This window comes from Euphorbia lathyris, chromosome 3, assembly GCF_963576675.1.
Source record: "Euphorbia lathyris chromosome 3, ddEupLath1.1, whole genome shotgun sequence".
Lineage (NCBI taxonomy): Eukaryota > Viridiplantae > Streptophyta > Magnoliopsida > Malpighiales > Euphorbiaceae > Euphorbia > Euphorbia lathyris.
This window is the reverse complement of record NC_088912.1, coordinates 59677981-59698432: the sequence shown is the minus strand read 5'-3', so window position 1 is coordinate 59698432 and position 20452 is coordinate 59677981.

Here is a 20452-nt window from a genome sequence, read left to right as displayed (position 1 = left end):
GGATTCGATACCTGGACTTGTCTATATTATTACTTGATAACGACGGGGTACACTTATCCCTTAGTCAGCCTCAGCGGAGACGCCACCGCTGAGGTGCGTCAATACCTAATGGAAGAGTTAGTTTGTATGAAACTTGATTTGGTCGAAGAGTGTGTCAATGATGTTATTCAAAGAGAAAAAGTAATAGAACCCATAGTGGGAGAAGAATTAGAAGATAAGGCTCCAGAGCCTTTGATTCGAGAAGATGGAGCAGTTCCGCCTTCAATTATAGAACCCCCTAAGTTAGAACTTAAAGAGTTACCAAACCATTTGAGGTATGCTTTCCTAGGGAAAGGTGATACTTTACCCATAATTATCTCTAACAAATTAACAAAAGAACAAGAAGAAAACTTGAAAGAGATTGTTAGAAATAGAATAGGAAGTATGGGATGGCAAATTTCAGACTTAAAAGGAATTAATCCTAGTATTGTAATGTACAGAATTCACTTAGAAGAAGGTAAGCCACCTATAGCGGATAGGCAAAGACGCCTAAATCCGAACATGAAGGAAGTAGTCGAGAATGAGATTACTAAACTTTTAGACAATGGAATCATATATCTGATCTCGGATAGTGAATGAGTCAGTCCAATCCATTGTGTACCTAAAAAGGGAGGCATAACTGTAGTAAGGAATGATGAAGGTGAATTAATACTTACGCGAACCACCACAGGTTGGAGGGTTTGTATAGACTATAGGAACCTAAACAAGGCAACCAGGAAAGATCATTTTCCTCTACCTTTCATTGATCAAATGATCGAAAGGATACCCGGTCATGCGTTTTATTGTTTCCTAGATGGTTACTCTGGATTCTTTCAAATTTACATTTACCCGGATGATTAAGATAAAACAACCTTCACATCTCCTTATGGAACCTTTGCTTATAGGAGAATGTCATTTGGTCTATGTAATGCACCCGCAACGTTTCAACGTTGTATGACTGCAATATTTAACGATTTCATTGAAGATATCATGGAAGTTTTTATGGATGATTTTTCATTTATGCAGATTCTTTCGATGCATGTTCACAAAACTTAGATAAAGTATTGTCTAGATGTGAAGAAACGAACTTAGTATTAAATTGGGAAAAATGTCATTTCATGGTAGACGAAGGAATAGTTATAGGACATAAAATATCTGAAAAAGGATTAGAAGTGGATAGAGCAAAAACTTCAGTTATAGAGAAATTACCCCCACCAACTACTGTTAAGGTAGTAAGGTCATTTTTAGGACATGCAGGTTTTTACAGAAGGTTTATAAAAAACTTTTCCGTAATTTCCAAACCACTTACTAATTTGCTTATGAAGGATTGAACCTTTGATTTTAATGAGGATTGTTTACAAGCCTTTAATACATTGAAAACCGCCTTAGTCAGTGCACCCATAATTGCTAAACCCGATTGGGATTTACCTTTCGAAATTATGTGCGATGCAAGCGACTTAGCCGTAGGATGTGTATTAGGTCAAAGGAAGGATAAGAAACTTCATGTCATATATTATGCGAGTCACACATTGTCCGATGCACAGTTAAATTACACAACAACCGAAAAACAAATGTTAGCAGTAGTTTTTGCATGTGATAAGTTTAGGTCATACTTGTTGGGATCTAAAGTCATCATTTATACCAATCATGCAGCTTTAAGGTATATTTATTTGCTAAGAAATATGCAAAACCGCGTCTTATTAGATGGGTTTTACTATTGCAAGAATTTGATATAGAAATTAAAGATAAAAAAGGGAGTCGAAAACCTTGTCGTCCATCATCTATCAAGACTTGAAGATGAAAACGGTCCCATCGGTGAAATCGTCGACATACGAGATTATTTCCCCGATGAATATCTCATGCAAGTAAAAAGTGTCACAGCACCATGGTATGCAGATATAGCTAATTATCTTGCAGCTCATATTGTTCTAAACGGATTAAACTCCCAGCAAAAGAAGAAATTCTTTTCGGATGTAAAAAGATATTTTTGGGAAGATCTGTTCTTGTTCAAAACATATGGCGATGGTATGCTTAGGAGATGCGTTAGTGAGTATGAATATGACTTTATAATGTTAAAATGCCATTCAAGCTCTTATGGAGGTCATAACAGCGTAAGTAAAACAGTAACTAGGATATTATAATGTGGATTCTTTTGGCCTAAATTGTTTAAAGACGTTCGTTCGTTTATTATTCGATGTGATAAATGTCAAAGAACCGGGAATTTAGGAAGGAAAGACGAGATGCCTCTCACGAACATGTTGAAAGTTGAAGTCTTCGACGAATCGATTTCATGAGTCCTTTTCCTCATTCTTTTGTCAAAACTTATATATTAGTAGCCGTAGATTATGTTTCAAAGTAGGTTGAAGCAATTGCAACCCCGTCAAATGATTCTAAGGGAGTTGTTAAGTTTCTCAATGAAATATTTTATCGATTTGGAGTCCCTAGAGTTATGGTAAGCGATGGAGGTACTCATTTCGTAAGCAGAAGTTTTGAGTCGCTTATGAGGAAATACGGAGTACACCACCGTGTATCTATGTCATACCATCCTTAAACGAATGGTCAAGTGGAGATATCAAATAGAGAACTCAAATGGATATTAGAGAAAACAGTTTCGTCTTCTAGAAGAGACTGGGTACATAAACTTAATGATGCGTTATGGGCATACCGTACTGCATTTAAAAAACCTATAGGAATGACACCTTACCGACTAGTATATGGAAAAGCTTGTCATTTACCAGTAGAGTTAGAACATAAAGCATATTAGGCTAAAAACCCTTAATTATAATTTGCAAAGTGCGGGAAAGAAGCGTTTGTTCGACTTGAACGAGTTGGATGAATTACGCTATTTATCCTACGAAAATGCAAGGGTATATAAAGAAAAAGTGAATAAATGGCATGATGCCAGAATTAAGGTTAAAAGCTTTAATGTAGGGGATAAAGTTTTACTTTTTAATTCCCGATTAAAGTTATTTCCAGGTAAGCTTAAGTCTAGATGGAATAGACTGATCGTAGTTGTTAAAACATTTGATTATGGATCCTTAGAGTTAGAAAGTTCAAAAGGCAATCGATTTAAGGTTAACGGTAATCGATGCAAAATCTATTACGAAGGCACTCCGATTCAAGCAATTGAATCAGTGGACGAATTCTATGAAAATTAAATTAATTAGTTTTTATATTTTTAATTTTGTTTTTCTTATATTTTGTTCATAATTTTAATTTTTACTAATTTTTTTAATTTATTTTACTTTTATTTATTTTTATATAATTTGATTTTTATTTCTAGTTTTGTGTACAACTAAGTTTTATTAATTAAAAATTCATTAAAGTCATGTTTTGAAGTTTTTTAGAAAATTATTATGTGTTTATTGAAATTTCAAAATATCTCAGTAGAGATTCAGAAAATCTCAGTAGAGATTTTTAAGTATATAGATTAGAGAAGGTCATGCTCATACCGAGATTATAAAATCTCACTCGTGACGTGGGATAGGGCTACGACATGCCTTTGCCCAGGTTGGGCAAAGCCTGTCGCGACCGACATTCCAAGATCTCGGTCGCGACACGGGCATTATGTCGACCTGTCACCTTAGTTTTCTGCATCTTCCTCTATTCTTTGCTAAAATTCGAAAATTTTAGTCAGTTTTTACCCAAAAGGTACCTATTTGACACCATTTCGTTTTCAACAGACATAATTTTTCACTCTGTTAACCTATATATTTCTGTAAGAATCAGAAGTCTTCTATTTCACTTCATCTCTTTCATAATTTTGAAATTCTTACCACATCTCTAAAGGTTACAGACACACATTATTCTCCAACATGACTTCCTCAATTTAAAATTCTGAGAAGAATACATCTGCTCGCACCAAGCGTACTGATATTTCATCACGCTATAGAGCACCATTCCCCATCTACAATACTGATGAAGGCATACGCCATTATCGGTTCAGATATGCAATGTTCTACGGAATGATGTATATGGACGAGTTCTTGAATGATGAACTCAAGCGAAGATATGGATCGCTATTTGAGAAATTTAGGATGGTCTAAATTTGCATTTATGAAGTTTCCGATAATAGGAGACTGGGTACTAGAATTCCTCTGTACTATTTGTTTCGTTAATAAGCGACGTGTTCGTCTGAGTTATCATCGTGATGGCAAAGCATATACATTCAGGTATCTAGAACTTCATGCATGGTTTGGTTTCCCACCAAGGGATACTGCCCAATACCATCCTAGAAGAGATATGACTTCTCAGGACATTTGGAGAATGCTGACAGGTTTTTGGAGATTCAATCTGAGTCTCGCATAGAACAAGTCTATCAACTCTAACTCCATGATGTACCTTCACAAATTTCTTTGCCATAGTTTGTTTGGACGAACCAGTAGTAGTGTCGTCCAAGACACAGACTTGTATGTGTTGGGAGACATATTTTAAGGCAACACCGTTAATTCCCCAAAGATTTTAATGGAGGGGTTAGTTGCCGCATCACGTTCAAAAGAAAGAAAAGTTAGATACGGAAACATTATCTGTGGAATTATCCTTGGAACCAAAGGAGTTGTTTCGATTCCTTGGACTGATAAAGAACCTTTTCCTGTCCTTGACTATGAATTCCTAAAAAGTGAGGGACTTGTCAAACGTGTTTTTAGAGTCGACCCACAATTTCTTTCTCCTGACGAAAGACAGATTTTCGTAAAAGCGAAAATAAATCGGGCTAATGCAATGCGTGTTCCAATTCACCGGGATACCATTTAATTTTATTTTGTTCTGTTTGATTGTACATAAATGTATATAGGTTTGTTTGTTTATTAATTCATGTACATATGTTTTTCTTTCATGATTTTTCATTTTATGAATATATGTTGATTGAATGTATATGTTGTTTCATGTAATTATTATCATTAATAAAGGTATTAATTCTACCATTTATGATTAATGAATATTCATGTTTCAATTAATTAACTAAATGCATTAATTGTTTCATTAATTCTCTATTTATTAAAGTAAAACCTTTGGTTTTCCCTTCATTTAATATTTTATTGTGTTTTTTAAGTTACGTGTATTAATGAAACATTAATAAGACTTAATTGCAAGAAGAGTTGTTTAAATTAGCGTCGAAATATTCGTTTTTCGGCTACCAGGTCAAGAATCTCGGTAGGGATTTTAAAATCTCTACACGAACAGCGAAGGACGAAGTTTTCAGGAGAAATACATCTCCTTACGAAGCTCCTATCGCGACCGAGATTCCTGAATCTCGGTCGCGACACGCTACTTCCTGGACGGGATTGAGCCTAAAAGTTGCCCTTTTGCTATTCCTACTCTAATTCAAAACCCTATTCTTCTACCTATATAATAGGTATCTCTTACACCTACATACATCACCTCCAATTTTCACCAATTAAACACACAATCCTCTTCCCAATACAAATATCTTTTACTCTTCCCAATATATTTTACAACTATTCATCATCTTCTTCATTCATTCAAACACATATTCTCACTCAAAACCTTTCCAATTTCTTTCATCTCTCAAATTCTCTCAATTTTCAAACCATTTTCAAACCAAACTCAAACACAATGCCTAGACAAAAGAGAGCCGCTAATAAGATCAAAGCAACCGAAGCGAATCGTCTTCGTGTTCAATATGGAGCCGTGTTCGATATTGAGTCCAAAGCGGAAGGCCGGCGTTATCTACACTTCAACGGAAGTAAAATGGAATTCATCGATATGCCGTTCTTACATTTTGATACGGTAAATGAACTATCTTTTTCCGAACGAATTGATGAATTTTTAGGCACTCTTGGTTGGACTAGATTTGCTAGTATGCGGTTTCCGTATAATGAGTCGTATATTATAGAGTTTTTGGTTACTCTCAAGTATGATAAGAAAAAGGGTATTATTTCTTTTAGAAATGATGGGGTTAGATTTGATGTTGATTATGAAGCAATGGGTGTAATGTTCGGTTTTCCTATTAGAAATTTTTATCAGAAATCGAAAACTTTTGATACACACACCGTTTGTAATTCTTTGGCTAACCAAGACGTTTTCTATCCCAAAAATACTTCGAGCAAATGGATTAGAGATAATTGTGTCTTCTATTTTCACAAGTATTTGTCTTTTTTGTTGTTTGGTCGGGTAGAAAGTTCAAAGGTTCAAAGTCGTGATTTGTTCGTGCTTGATAGCATATTTAAAGGTCTCACAATTGATAGTATTAGCATGATTGTCGAAAATTTACAACGTGCCGCTGCTTCCAATAATAGGCAAGTGCCTATGGGTAATTTAATTACCATGATTGTTTTGGGTGCATGTGGTGAATTAGCGGATTATCAAAACTTCCCTTATCATGGTAATTTACCTCTTTTGGATGTTGCGGCTCTTCAACAAGCCAATTTAATGCGTAAACTTGGTCCCCCCCGTGTTTATATAATATGAAGAACGTGTTAAGCATCTTGTTGCTCGCACAGGTGGAGGAGCTTCTAGTTCCCAAGGTTTAGGTACCGAAGAGGGTGATGATTGATAGCTCCCATTTGTATAGGGTTTTTAGGATCATTTTAGTTCGTTTTTTGCTTTATTTCCTTTTAATTTTAGTATCGTTTTGTTACCTTTTAGTTAAAATTAGTAATTACCGTTATTTATGGCATTTTCTGTGTTTTCATGTGTTTTTAGGCCTATTTGAGCATTTCTGAACCAGACCCAAGCCCATTGGAGCATTTCCGGACTATTCAGGAACCATCAGAGCACTTTTGGGATTCGTCAGGGACCATTAGAGAATCTTTCAGAAGCCCAGGGACCAAAATAGATAAAAGCCGGAGCCGCAGTTCCTCAAATGGACCTGTCTCGGCGGGACATTACCTGTCTTGTCGAGACAGGCCCTCGTCTCGTCGAGACATGCCCTGTTTCGACGAGACGAGACGGGGGAAGGCGCACCAGCGCCTTCCCCTTTGCTGAAATTCACGATATGGGCCCTAAAGCCCATTAAAAACACTTTGTAATTGCCATTTTTACCCTCGATGCATTAGGATTTCCTCCTTAACTCTATAAATAGGGAGCTAATCCTAATTTTGAGGCAGTCAGTTAGTCAATAATAAAGAGAGTCGCTAGGGCTTCCTCTTTCACATTGTAGAATTTTAGCTTTTTAGTTCAGTTTTATTTTTCTGCTTTCTAGATTAGGTTTATTTCAGTTTTGTCTTTTCTTTTATTGAAGAATAATTGATGGGAGAAGCTCCTCATCTTCTATTTCTGTAATCAGAATCGACAAAGCGGGTTTTGGATTTCTATCTCTCACTCTTGTCTTTTACTTTTATATTTAATTGAAGCCTTTTCCATTATTCCTATTGTCCTATTGCTATGATTGGTTTGTCTATGAACTAATCCCCATCCAATTTGGGATGGGGATGAGATTGATTGTATGAATATGTATGATTAGGGATCTAGGGCCTTTGATTGATCAGTTTACGCATGCTTAACGCCTAGAAATTGTCAAGAATAGGATTATTGCTAGAATGAGACTCGATGACGATCAACTAGCCTGCTTTTTATATATATTGTGCCTAATGCCTATAAACCTAACAAAGATAGGATTATAGATAGATAAGAACCTGACCATGGAATTATCTATGATGAACCTGTGTAAACCTGACCTTGCTAGAGACCACTAGGAGTGCGGCTTCGTGGCTGGGCTACGGCTTTAGTCTTAGTTGCCAAAGAACCTAATGCTTTGCATGCCCTAAGTTATATGCCTAATCAAGCCGTTAGCTGAATGCATGTGAATAGGTTAGATGAATCTTGATCACATTTGTCTTTCTTATTAGCGCAATTACCGTCAATCACTGGTAAAACATAAATCTGAACTCCCTAAATACATAGGATTTAATTAAAGGATTTCTCAGCCTAGATTATGCCATCCATTAATCCACCTTCTACTCTGTTAATTGTTCACTTTATTTTGTTATGTTATTGCTTTTAATTCAATTAGTTAATTAGACAAAACCCAAACTATCATTCAACCCTCTAAACAATTAGATCACTCTAGGTAGATTTACTAATTATAACAAATAGTCTTTGTGGTTCGATCTCGTGCTTAGCACAATATTACTTGTTGTGATAGGATACACTTGTCCTACTAATTACTATATATTTTAGGAGCTTCAATGATGAAGAAGAAGAAGGTGAGGAGGAGGAGCATGTTGATACACAAGCACAAGCACAAGAATAAGAGCAAGTTGAAGAAGAGCAAGTTGAAGTTGAAGAAGAGCCGAATGTTGATGATCAAGTTAGTTGACAACAAGTTTTGAACCAAGTGAATGCCTATAACCGTCAAATAAATTTGCAGTTGGATGACATTGTTGAAGACAATAGAGAAATGAGTTCAAGGATTACCACGGTGGATGCAAACATCCATAGTTTGAGAATGGAGCACACGTCAACCCGATATCGGTTATTTTCATTCTTCCTTCGTCAAGGAGTCGTGACTGTTGGTCCCGTGTAACATGACAATATTGGTTCCAAGGGGGGTTAGGAACTATTTAAAAAATTTGTCCGTTAAGGCTGACTTGTTTTTCTGAAAAGACTTTAACTTAGACTTTAAGCACAACAGTGCTGAGTAGTTTTATACACAAGCTTAGTCAACTAGTGACTAAGTCTGTTTCTATCCTTGAGTCAGGAGATAGCACTTAAGTCTATTCCTGAAGTCAGCTTCTTAGTTCACTCAACTCAGTGTGTGTTTGTTTTAGTGTTTTACTAGGCAGTATTTAAGCAAGCAATATATAAAGGAGTTAAGGGTTAGAAAGATATTACTCAGCAGACGTATCCTGGTTCGGCCTCTCCGCCTACGTCCAGTCCCCGGAATTCCGTCCGAGCTTTTCAGAATCCTCTACTGAGCTCTTTAAATGTAGAGAATAAACCTTTTACAATAGCAACTGAGTATACAAGAGTACCTTCCTCTATTCCTCTACTCAATCCTATTTCTACCGCTGAGTACTATGACCGAGTACTCATCTTCTCCTTTCTATACTTCTAGAAATGATAAGTGTTTGTTTGTCCTAAACAACAATTGCTAAGACACTTTAGATGAATAAGATCACTCTAGACTTTTAGACAAGATTGGAATTGGTGTAAGATTTGCTTTGCTTTTCTCATAGAACTTCGAATATCAATTTGGTCAGCGTTTCGACTTGATTGAAGATCTGCATCGAATGAAGCATTTGAGTGGCCTATTTATAGTGACACTTGATGCACCGGTAATTTCGAATTTCGAAATAACCGTTGGAGGGAAACGGCTTCCTATCGCTTTCACTCAGTACGTGCTCAGCATCCTCGGCCAATCAAATTCACTCAGTACAGTGGTCAACAGCTTTTTTTCAGGCTAGACAGAATGTTTCCACATTTATGGCAAAGTCTTCCAGACAGCTTCATGCGTCTTCTGAACTTTACCCAAAGTAGAAATACTTTGTCTTCAAGTTTGTTCAGGTCAGCCGCTGACCTGACTTCCTTGTCACACAACTCAACAGCTTCGTCTTGAAGCTTTTGGTCGAAGGCTTCTCGATCCTTCTCGTTGATGGGCTTGCGTTTCATTCAGCTTGAGCTGCGTTTTGATCTTCTTGGGCCGTGTGGCTTTCATCCGTTAACTTGGGCTTGACTTTCTCGTGTGGGCCTTTGGGCCTTACAACTTAATGTCTTTTAAATTGAATAACTCAACATTGAACAAACACATTAGTATAAATAAATCAAAGAATTTAAATTTAATGTGTTAGAATATTTTTATCATGGAGATTTAATTCTTGTTAAATAATTTTGTCAAATCAAAATCACGTGGAAAGAATATTTTTATCATGGAGATTTAATTCTTGTTAAATAATTTTGTCAAATCAAAATCACGTGGAAAGATGTTTCAACAGTGACTACACCATCTCCACCGGGTTCACCTTCGCAAGAATATGTTTTATCTTTTCTTTCTCAACTCATTTATCTTATTATGTTGTTTTATTAAGTTTGGTACAATATGTCACACCCGACCCAAATCGGCATCGGGTATGAACGGAAAATAGGATAACGAACGGCTATCGGCTGAAACACGAATCTATTTTCTAATAGATAAAAATTTATTTGGACTACCTAAAGTTTTATTAATTATTTGGCTTGGACTCGATAATTCTATCGAGCTTCCTACGTATCCCGAACATCTTTTAATCTTTTAAATCGGGAATCAAAGCCACGTAGTTCTACCCATTTCAGGTAGTTCTCTCACTTTATTAATAGACTTCACTTTATTGCTATATAGTTTCGTTCTATCGCTACTCTTATTCACCATATTTTTAGTATCTCGATCTACGATTTCGACTCGTCAATTTTTAACCCGTTAAAAATTTAATTTAATTTCCTAATAGCTTAATTTAATTTCGGAATAGACCAAAAACGCTTATTCAGACCGTCTAAACTTTATTTATTATTTATTTAATATACGCGAATACTTTATCAATTCGACAATATAAAACTTAAACTTAAAAACCTTAAAATCGCGTTATCAAATCAACTCAAATCACAGATAATTATCGATATCGTTATAGCGGCATTTTATCAAAACAACTCGTATCCAATCAAATGTTTTATCAAACCAATTCGTAATCAATCAAACGTTTTATCAAACCAAATTCACAGATCAAAGAAACGCTTTATCAAATCAAACTCGTAATTAATCAAAATCGTGATTAATCGAACGTAAAACCTTATATCAAAATCAATTCATAACCGCAGACATAAAACCTTATATCAAAATGAGCTAAAAACCGAAAACATAAAACTTTATATCCAAATCAGCTCATATCCGAAAACATAAAACCTTATATCCATTCTAGAGTTTCTCCCCTTATGTATCAATCCATAACCACATATATCACATAACCGAGACGTCTCTTTTACCTTGCCTAATCCCGTATTGGTCTTACCCCACACTTCGCTACCAATACCCGACTAGGTCTTTACACTGTGTACACAGGCCATGTTCCTCACTGAACATAGTCTTCAAATATCAAAACCACCAATCCGGATCACTCTAAATGGATATAAAAATTATGAAATCACAATATGCTCAAGTCTCTTTTTACAATCAAACATTCTATTTATTCCACATCATAAAACTGTTTGACTTCAAATAACTATTTGCGCAAAAATAATCACAATCGTTTAAATCAAATAATCTTTTAATATAACTAAAATGGTTAAAATTCATATAAAATCATCGATTCATAATTTAATCGAATTTCAAGAATTAAATAGCTCAAAATATTGTATCGATAAAATTTAATATCGTTAAAAGTAGAATATCGGACTACTTTCGATTACCGAAAAAATTCTAAATTGAATAATTAATTAGAACTATTAGACTCGTTAAACCACGTTAAACTATTAAGAGTATATTCACCCTAATTTTATATTTGAACTTTTAAATTCAAATTAATATAGACTCTATTAAACAAATATCGGTAGCAGTCCTTCTAATTTATAACTTTAACTCTATAATTTAAAATCACTTAATTATTATATAAAACTAAACTTTAAACCGAACACTTTTATCGGACTACTGTTGTTTGTCACGGAATATTAACGTATAACACTGAACCAATATAGTTAATTTGGACCGATTATACTTTTACACTCGTTATGCTTCTAAAGTCTATCAATACTGAATTTCACTTTATTAAATCTAAAAGACAATCTAATCTAAAAGTTATACTATTTATTAAAATTTGACGAAACTAGCGGAATCAAACTTAATCAAAATCATACCTATAATATTTTAAAAAAAATTAGAGTCTAGAATACAATTACCGAATGTCGTCATCGATCACCAAAATATCGTCACTGAAATATCGTCGTCATAAAAAAATTCACCGGTATGTGACGTCGAACCGTCGAACCGAACACTTTCAAATAATGGATTTTATTTTTTCCATTTATATTTGTAATCAACTTCTCCCTCTTTAATTTGTTCCCTCCCTTTTATATATATATATATATATATATATATATATATATATATATAACTAAAACTCCCTCTCTTTTCATCCTTCCAAATTCGCCTCCCTCTTCCCCAAGAATTCCATTTTCATTTCATATATCCCCAACATCATTTTTTTTATTATTATTATTCCCTTTCCTTCTCTAAGTTCATCATTTGGTTATATATTAAACCACAATTGTCTAAATAATTAACACCTCTCCATAAAGGTGTCATCCTTTTATTCAATTTGAATTACTTACTTAACAAGTGTCTTTGTTATACTTTCAACAATTGCCACGTTTTTCCTTATATATATATATATATATATATATATATATATATTTATTTATTTTAAATATAATAACATGATATTTAATTGGAACATATAGGAATATATTGTTATAGTTTTGTACTTTGAACAAGAATATTGATTTTGATCCCTTAATTAATAATTTTTATAAAACTTATCCAAAACTTTTAATTTACATATAAAAATATTGAATTAAAACACAATAATATATTTATAATACCTAATTAGTTAATACCCTAAAATATATATTATAATCTATATCAGAATATTGAAACTTTTGGACATGGTTGTAACACAATATTTTTCTTATTTAAGTTTGGTACAATTTTTCATTATATGTTGAATGTTTTACTTCAATATTTTTATATCTTATTTCGTACAATTTTTCGTGTTTTATCAATTTTTGCACCATTGAGGACATGGTCCAAATTAAGTGTGGGAAGAGATATTTCATATATCATTTCTATTTTTAATACGAATGAATGCAATGAATGAGGATGAATGCCATTTATTTTAGTATAAATGCATGATAATTATAAGTAATATACTAATGCAACATTTGTTTTATGCAAATGCAACACATTTAATGCAACATTTTTTTTTCAAAAATGTGATTTTTAATGCAAAACATTATTTTTTATAAACTATAAATTTTCATATGCTTAAAATATTTAACTTATGATTATTTTTAGGTTATATTTATCATTAGAAATAATATTTCTATACGGGCAATATTTTCAAATTTTTTGCAAATCTCCGAAACGATTTTATCAAAAAAACGTGTCGAGTGAATGTATTTAAGTAAAAATTCTTTATTTCAAATTCTATTTTATATCATGCAAATTCATGATACAATAAGGGGGTGTTTGTTTACCTACTTTTCACCTCCTGTTTGCCTTTTCATTTTAAAAGGCAGAGTTTTAGGTGTTTGGTTAGACTTCTCCTGTTTGCCTTTTCCAGTTGAAAAGCAGCATTAAGTGTTTGGTTAGTGACCTCCTGTTTGCCTTTTACACCCGAAAAGCGGCCTTTTACAAAAGCAGAGAATCTCTGGTTTTTGGAAAAGCAGCTTTTTTCCAACAGCAACCAGTAAACAGCAAACAGCAACAGCAAACAGTAGGTAAAACAAACGGGCTCTAAATCTTATTTTCAATTTTCAATTTTCAATTTTCAATTTTCAATTTTCAATTTTCAATTTTCAATTAGGTTTATAGGCATTAAATTGAACTAACAATTTTTAGCTCGGTTTGATTTCGTCTTACATTAACACCAATTGAAGTTTTTAAGGAAACTTTAGTCATAATACATGTTGAATTTGAAGTCAATATATGATGAATGTGCTATTTTTCTTTCCCATTTTAAAATTTTCATTTTATAACTCGTGTTAATTAAATCAAGTAGTCGTATTCTTAACTTTTGGCCACGATTGAGACCAAACTTATCACAATCGAGGTATGAAAGGGAAGAAAAAATAGGTAAGTGGTATTTTTGGCCACGATTGCGACCATCCTTATCACAATCGAGGTATGGAAGGAACGTTAAAAAAAATTAAAGCAAAAATTAAACGTGTTTAAAGTACTTTTACGTCCAAAATTAAAGCAAAAAATTCAATGTCCGTTGTTAAGCCCAAAATATACCTAAAATATCATTCATATTTACGTTAGTTTTTTCATGAAATCGTACTAATTATATCTATTTAGAGTACTTTTATGTCTATATATGTTTCTTTGATGCAAGGTACTTAATTATTTGGTTAAATCCAAATAGGAGCTAAAATAGATCAAAAACGAAGGAAAAACCCTAAGTTACGAGCCAAAAGTACGAGAATATCAGCGCACCGATACGAGGAGACGGGAACGGAGCGAGTCCAGGAGGAACAACCCGTGTCGCGACCGAGATTCCCATATCTAAATCGAGGCACGAAATCAGAAGTCGTTCTGAGGGAAAAATTACTCCCCAGGTCGTGAGTGAGATTCTAGAATCTCGGTACGACTAGCAGCCTTTGAATCACTGATTTCATATGTCGAAAGTCCAAGAAATGCGTCTGTTCAGGTGGATCAAAACGACTCTTCACAGCGGACACGACCCTTCAAACACGACTCTTCAACATCTATAAATAGAGAGTTGATCCCAGTGTTCAATGTTAGTTGGTTAATTAAGATTTTAGAGAGCAGATATAATGTTGAGGTTTTGAGTTAGAAAAGACTCAGAGATTAGTTTTCAATTCTGTAAAGCAAACTTGATGTACACAAGATTGTTCTTAGATTATTACAAACACAGTAGCGATTAAGTTTAGATTAAGAGTTGTTCGAAGACAAGTTCTCATTCTGGTAGTAGATCGGACAATCTTTATTCCGAAGATTCAACGAGAAGAACTAACGGCTGAAGCGCCTGAGGGTCTAACAAACCTACGAAGTTTGAGGAAAGGATTGACAATCCGGAACTCAAATTAGTTAAAATGCTATCCATGTTTATTTTTCTCTGTTAAATTGTGAAGATTCACAATTCTATAATAAAACGTTTACTTTATTCAATAAATATTTCTGTTGTTACTTTGATGTTACCTTTGAAGTAACGTTCTGGTGTTTTCATTAAAACGTATTTAATTTCATATAATTACAAGGAAACTTAGTTGAACACTTGAAAGAATTAGTTTTTATGGAAGATATGATCATTAAGTCGGCTTATCGGAAATAAATGCCAATTTGATTAAGGTAGAAATCTGCTCCGATCTAGAGAGATTTCTACGGTTCAAAGCCTGTTAATTGAACGAATTTACGATTTATTACATGCCCATAATCTTTCCAAAGTTAAATTTTTTTTCTTTGCTTAATGCGAATGAGTTTTATACTTTTCTTACTTTAAACACAAAAGTTTCTGTCTCGTAATCAAATCTCGAGACAAAATTGTATTCTAATTTTCAACATATATTTCTCATCTGATTCTGATTAATTCAATTCAATCCAATCCAATTTAATTAAACGATTTTCTATAATATAAACCTAAAGACGCAATTTAAACTGTATTAAAATAAGTTTTCGTGAAAAAACGTTCCCTGTGGGATCGATATCTTTTTATTACTACAAGCGAAACTGTGCACTTGCGGAAATCGCTCAACATCCCTAACGCACATAATGTAGTTATCCTCGGTACAGGCCCGCCGGTTCTGCAAACATGTTCTCAACGGCAACAATTTCTCCCCAAGCTTCCAAGCGAATAATTTGATTTTAGGCGGAACACTAATCTCCCACAACCTCCTCCAACCCTCACGTGCCTCTTCTGCCCTTCGCTCCTCAGACTGGAGTCGATATGCTGATTTTACTAAGAACATCCCGTCTCTGCTGAAGTGCCAAAGAATATGATCCTCCTGTTGCGTAAACGGGACAACCATATTAAGAATTATCTCCGCATCAGGTTGGAGATAACCATTCTCGGATACGAATCGTGTTCTAGACCCGTGAACCAGGGATAAATAATTCCGCAACTCGAGCTTCCTGGTTATGAGTTGTAGCCTGCGACGATGGTATTCTCGACAGATCAGAATTTAGCCACGGATCAGACCAGATTTTCAGCGTTGTCCCGTCCCCTATTCTCCAACGCACACCCTTCCGCAGTAAATTGACTGAACTCCATATGCTCCTCCAGATATAACTAGGATTATTGCCTAATCTGGAGGAAAGGAAAGAAACATTAGCGAAATATTTAGCCTTGAAGATTCGACTAACCAACGTATGAGGACTTTCTATAAACTTCCATCCTTGCTTTCCCAACAAAGCAAGATTAAATTCTCTGAGATCCCTGAACCCCAACCCTCCATTCTCCATTCTCCTACTCAATTTCTCCCAGCTTCACCAGTGATTGTTCTTTTTACCATTCTCCTTCGTTCCCAACAAAAGGAATTCATCATTTTCTGTAGCTCATCGGTGGTTGAATGTGGAAGCAGGAAAATGCTCATACAGAACATAGGCAAAGCCTGAGCCACAGAACGAAGCAGGACATCTTTACATGCAGCCGACAAAAATCGGAACGACCAGCTACTGAATTTTTTAGTCAATCGTTCTTTGAGAAATTTGAAGATCTATTTTTTGCTTCGTCCGATCAGTGAGGGAAGTCCGAGATAATGTCCAGTGTCGAGCGGACTAGTAACCCCCAGTATATTCTAAATCGAAGCCGTGAGCTCCAATTTCACAATTGAGCTAAAGAAAATTCCTAATTTTGCAAAATTTACCGCCTGTCCTGAAGCAATTTCGTATTGGTGCAAAATTTCAGCGACCCTTCAGCTTTCCTATTCAGAAGCCGCAAAAAACAGGAAGCTGTCATCTGCAAAAAAATAAATGTGAGATACTAGGAGCTCCTGGACACACCTTGCAACCTAAGATCAACCCTTCCTCCTCTACTATAGTAATTAGCCTGGATAACACCTCCGAACACAAAATGAACAAGTATGGTGATAACGGATCACCCTGCCTTAATCCTCTTTGCAGAGTGATTGGCCCTATCAACTCAGAATTCAACATCACAGAGTAGCTTACTGAGCTAACACACAACATTATCCACTCCACCCACTTCTCATGGAAACCCATCTTCACCATAACTTCCTTGAGGAATCCCCAATCAACTCTGTCATAGGCTTTGCTTATATCAATCTTTAAAGCCACATGCGCCTTTTCCCCTCTCTGCTTCCTTTTCATATAGTGAAGTGTCTCAAACGCAATCTGCACACTGTCAATTAAGGACCGACCTGGCACAAAAGTTGACTGACTTTCAGAAACCACCTTCGGTAGTATTGATTTTAACCAATTGGCAAGTACCTTAGCAATGATCTTGTAGAGAACATTGCAGAGAGAAATGGGCCTTAGTTCAGTCATACGCCTCATATTATCACACTTAGGAATTAAGGTTATAATCGTGTCGTTTAGGTTAGCAGGGAACTCCCTACGATCAAGCTAACCCACATAGGCCTTCACAATATCCGGCCAGAACAATTGAAAAAAACCCGATCCATTATTATTAGTTTTAATAATTCAATTTAGTTATTTCATTATATTCACTCATATTTACTAAAATTCAAATGCAATATGAAGCTTCCATACACTTAAATGGGAAGCCCAATTGACGCCCTCGACCATCTACTCATTTCTTTATAAATGAGATGTTTGGACCCATACTTAGACAAATGAATAGCCCATTTATATTTTTCTGTTTTAAATTTGCCCTAACTAAAACTACGTCGTTTTAGTTAGGGAAAATTTTAAAAAAATAATAGAAGATGGGGGCTCAACCCCCTTCTTCTTCGAAGCTTCAAATCTGCCATGGCTAGAGGGGCTCCCAGCCATGGCAGACCAGGGGCGGAATCACGCCGGCCAACCTCTACTTGAGGTTTGCTGGCGGTCGAGGGGTCGGCCGAACCTCCCCGCCCCCCCTATGGCTCCGCCTTTGATCACTGGCAATGTCATTAAAATCTCCCTCTCCCTCATTAGAACACAATTTAAGTTTATCACCAAATAATTAGCCGACAATTTAACAGTAGTACACTAAATAAAGATTAGATTTAGAAAAAGATGAAAATTCAATTAATTTTAAAAATAGAAATTAACAAAGAAGGGAAAGAAATGAGAGAGAAAAAAAAAAGAAATTAAAGAAAGATGGAGAAAATGTTGTATTTGATTTTTATTTTTTATTTTGAAGTTTATTTGTGATAATTAGATGATAAGGGGGTTAATTTATAAAATAAATAAATATAAGTATCAAACTAATTTTTTTTCCTTTGACTTCTAACACTGTTAATCAATTCGGTATGTGTTTGCTAACAGAATGAACCTCAAAGTACCATTTTGTAAATTTTTAAACTACAAGGGTGCAATCGAAAACAGGTATAACCACAATGTTTATTTTTGTATTTTTTCCTTAAATAAATATTAAGATTTTTTTTTAATTTATCCGCTTTCTCTCAGTTCGAGACTCGTTGGTACCTTTTGAGTGTCAAACACCCTTTAAATTAATCCTATTAAGAATTTTATTAATTGATTTGATTTGATTTAAAATTATAATTATTAACTTACCAAGAAAATAAATATATCAAAAAAAGAAAAGAAAAAAGTAATATCATCAGTGCCAGCATAAAGTGAAAAGTATAATAAGTTGAGCAAATTTAGCAGAGGTGAGCTAACATGGAGTAAAAAAAACATTGACCATTGATGGCAATCTTAAAAAATGAATAGTAATTTTTCCTCCACTTTACTAGTTGGACGTGGAAAGTTACGGATTGATCCTTTTATCTTACAACTAAAGATACTCTTACCGTGTTTCATTTTAACAAGGGTAAATAATTTATTAATCCCCAGTTTTTACTTAACACACTGTTTAGTCCTCCTATTTTGAAAAACACATTTTAAGGTCCCTATCTTTTGCCAATATTAATCCTTTAGTCCTTTTATCTAGTTTTTTTAGACTTGTAACCGTTATATTTTAGCATCAATAGACATTTATAAAATAACAGAGTAACATGGTCAACTTGTATTGTACTGTGGTTGTCCTAAAAGCTAAGATATGTTCGGTTAAAAATAGATAAAAGGACCACATGGTTAATATTGGTAAAAGATAGGGACCTTAAAATGTGTTTTTCAAAATAGGAGGACTAAATAGTATGTTAAGTAAAAACTAGGAGACTAATAAATTATTTACCCTTTTAACAAACCATTTAATATAACTCTACTTAATCCAATAAATTAAAACTCTCTTTTTTATCTTTTTTCTCTAGAAATCTCCCTATATCACCTCAGCAAAAACCATATTCCATTTAATAATTTTTATTATGTAGAGCATTTTCAAAAACATTTTAGTTTGGATTTTAAGTTAAAATTTGAGAAAGAAGAATTAAAAATGAGCTTCAACAGCCTCTTAGTGGCTCTTCAAATCACTAAGAGCATCTTCATCTTCTCTATTATCAGTGAGTCTCTCTCCATCTCTTAATGCCTCTTAACTTCATTCTTTATTAATAATTTATTATTAAAAAATCTATCTCCTTTCACTATTGGTAAATATAACAATCATTAATAATTTTAATTATAAAATTATAATAAAGAGTAAATATAAGGAGTGTTGTTGGAGATGATACATCTTAGTCACTCTTAAATCACTAACAGTCAATTATTTATATTATTTTTAGAGAATGCACTAAGAATCTCTTGGAGATGCTTTTAAATCATCATCCATATTCATAGGGATTTGATTACCAGTATTTTCAATTTCCCATTAAATAATACACAATTTTGCTTTTGTTACCTATTAAATGGAACTCTATTTATAGTACTCCTACTTCCTTTATGTTCCTGATACTACTTTTCTCATCAGTCAAATTTTCTTCTTCCGATCATTGTTGACGTTTTCTCTTTCAATCAAAATTTCATCTTCCGATTCGAATCATTGTCGTTTTTTCCGATCAATTTTTCGGTCTCTTCCAATATCTTTCTCTTTGCAATTTCAGTCCCTACTGTTTCCAACTCCACCTAGTCAAAACCAATAGGACTTTAACCGTTATTACGGCAGAGGTGTGATTGACAGAACTTAGAATTCATGGAAGATGGAAATTATGTGACATTAAACTCAAGCAACGAGACAGAATCAATAGAGGTATTTAGAAGATAATATTTATATATTTTACATTATAATTTTACATGCTCCTCTAATTCTCGTTGATCTTTCTAATATAATATATATTCACTCTATTCCTGAACTTCTTATTCTCCATATCCTCATTGTTGTCTTCATTGGGATGATTCGAATGGATTCTTTGGTTCTGACATTCCTATAAATAAATAAAAAAACTTTAGTTAATTGGTTAATGACTAAATCATTAATATATAAAAGAATTTTACTTTTTCATAATTCTTCGATTTCGGGAATGTTGAAATTCAAATATATCTTGGTTGATGTAGTCGAAAATACTGTATATTGACCTACAATTAAAAAAATATTTTATTTATTACATACATATCTATATTTGTATTTATTTAGTAATTGTGCTTATCCAAATACTTCTTCACGGTCATTGATGTCAAAATAATAATCAATGGTTGATCTTTTATGGAAATTGACCTTCCATCAAAATCTATGGCTACTTTCCCCACAAT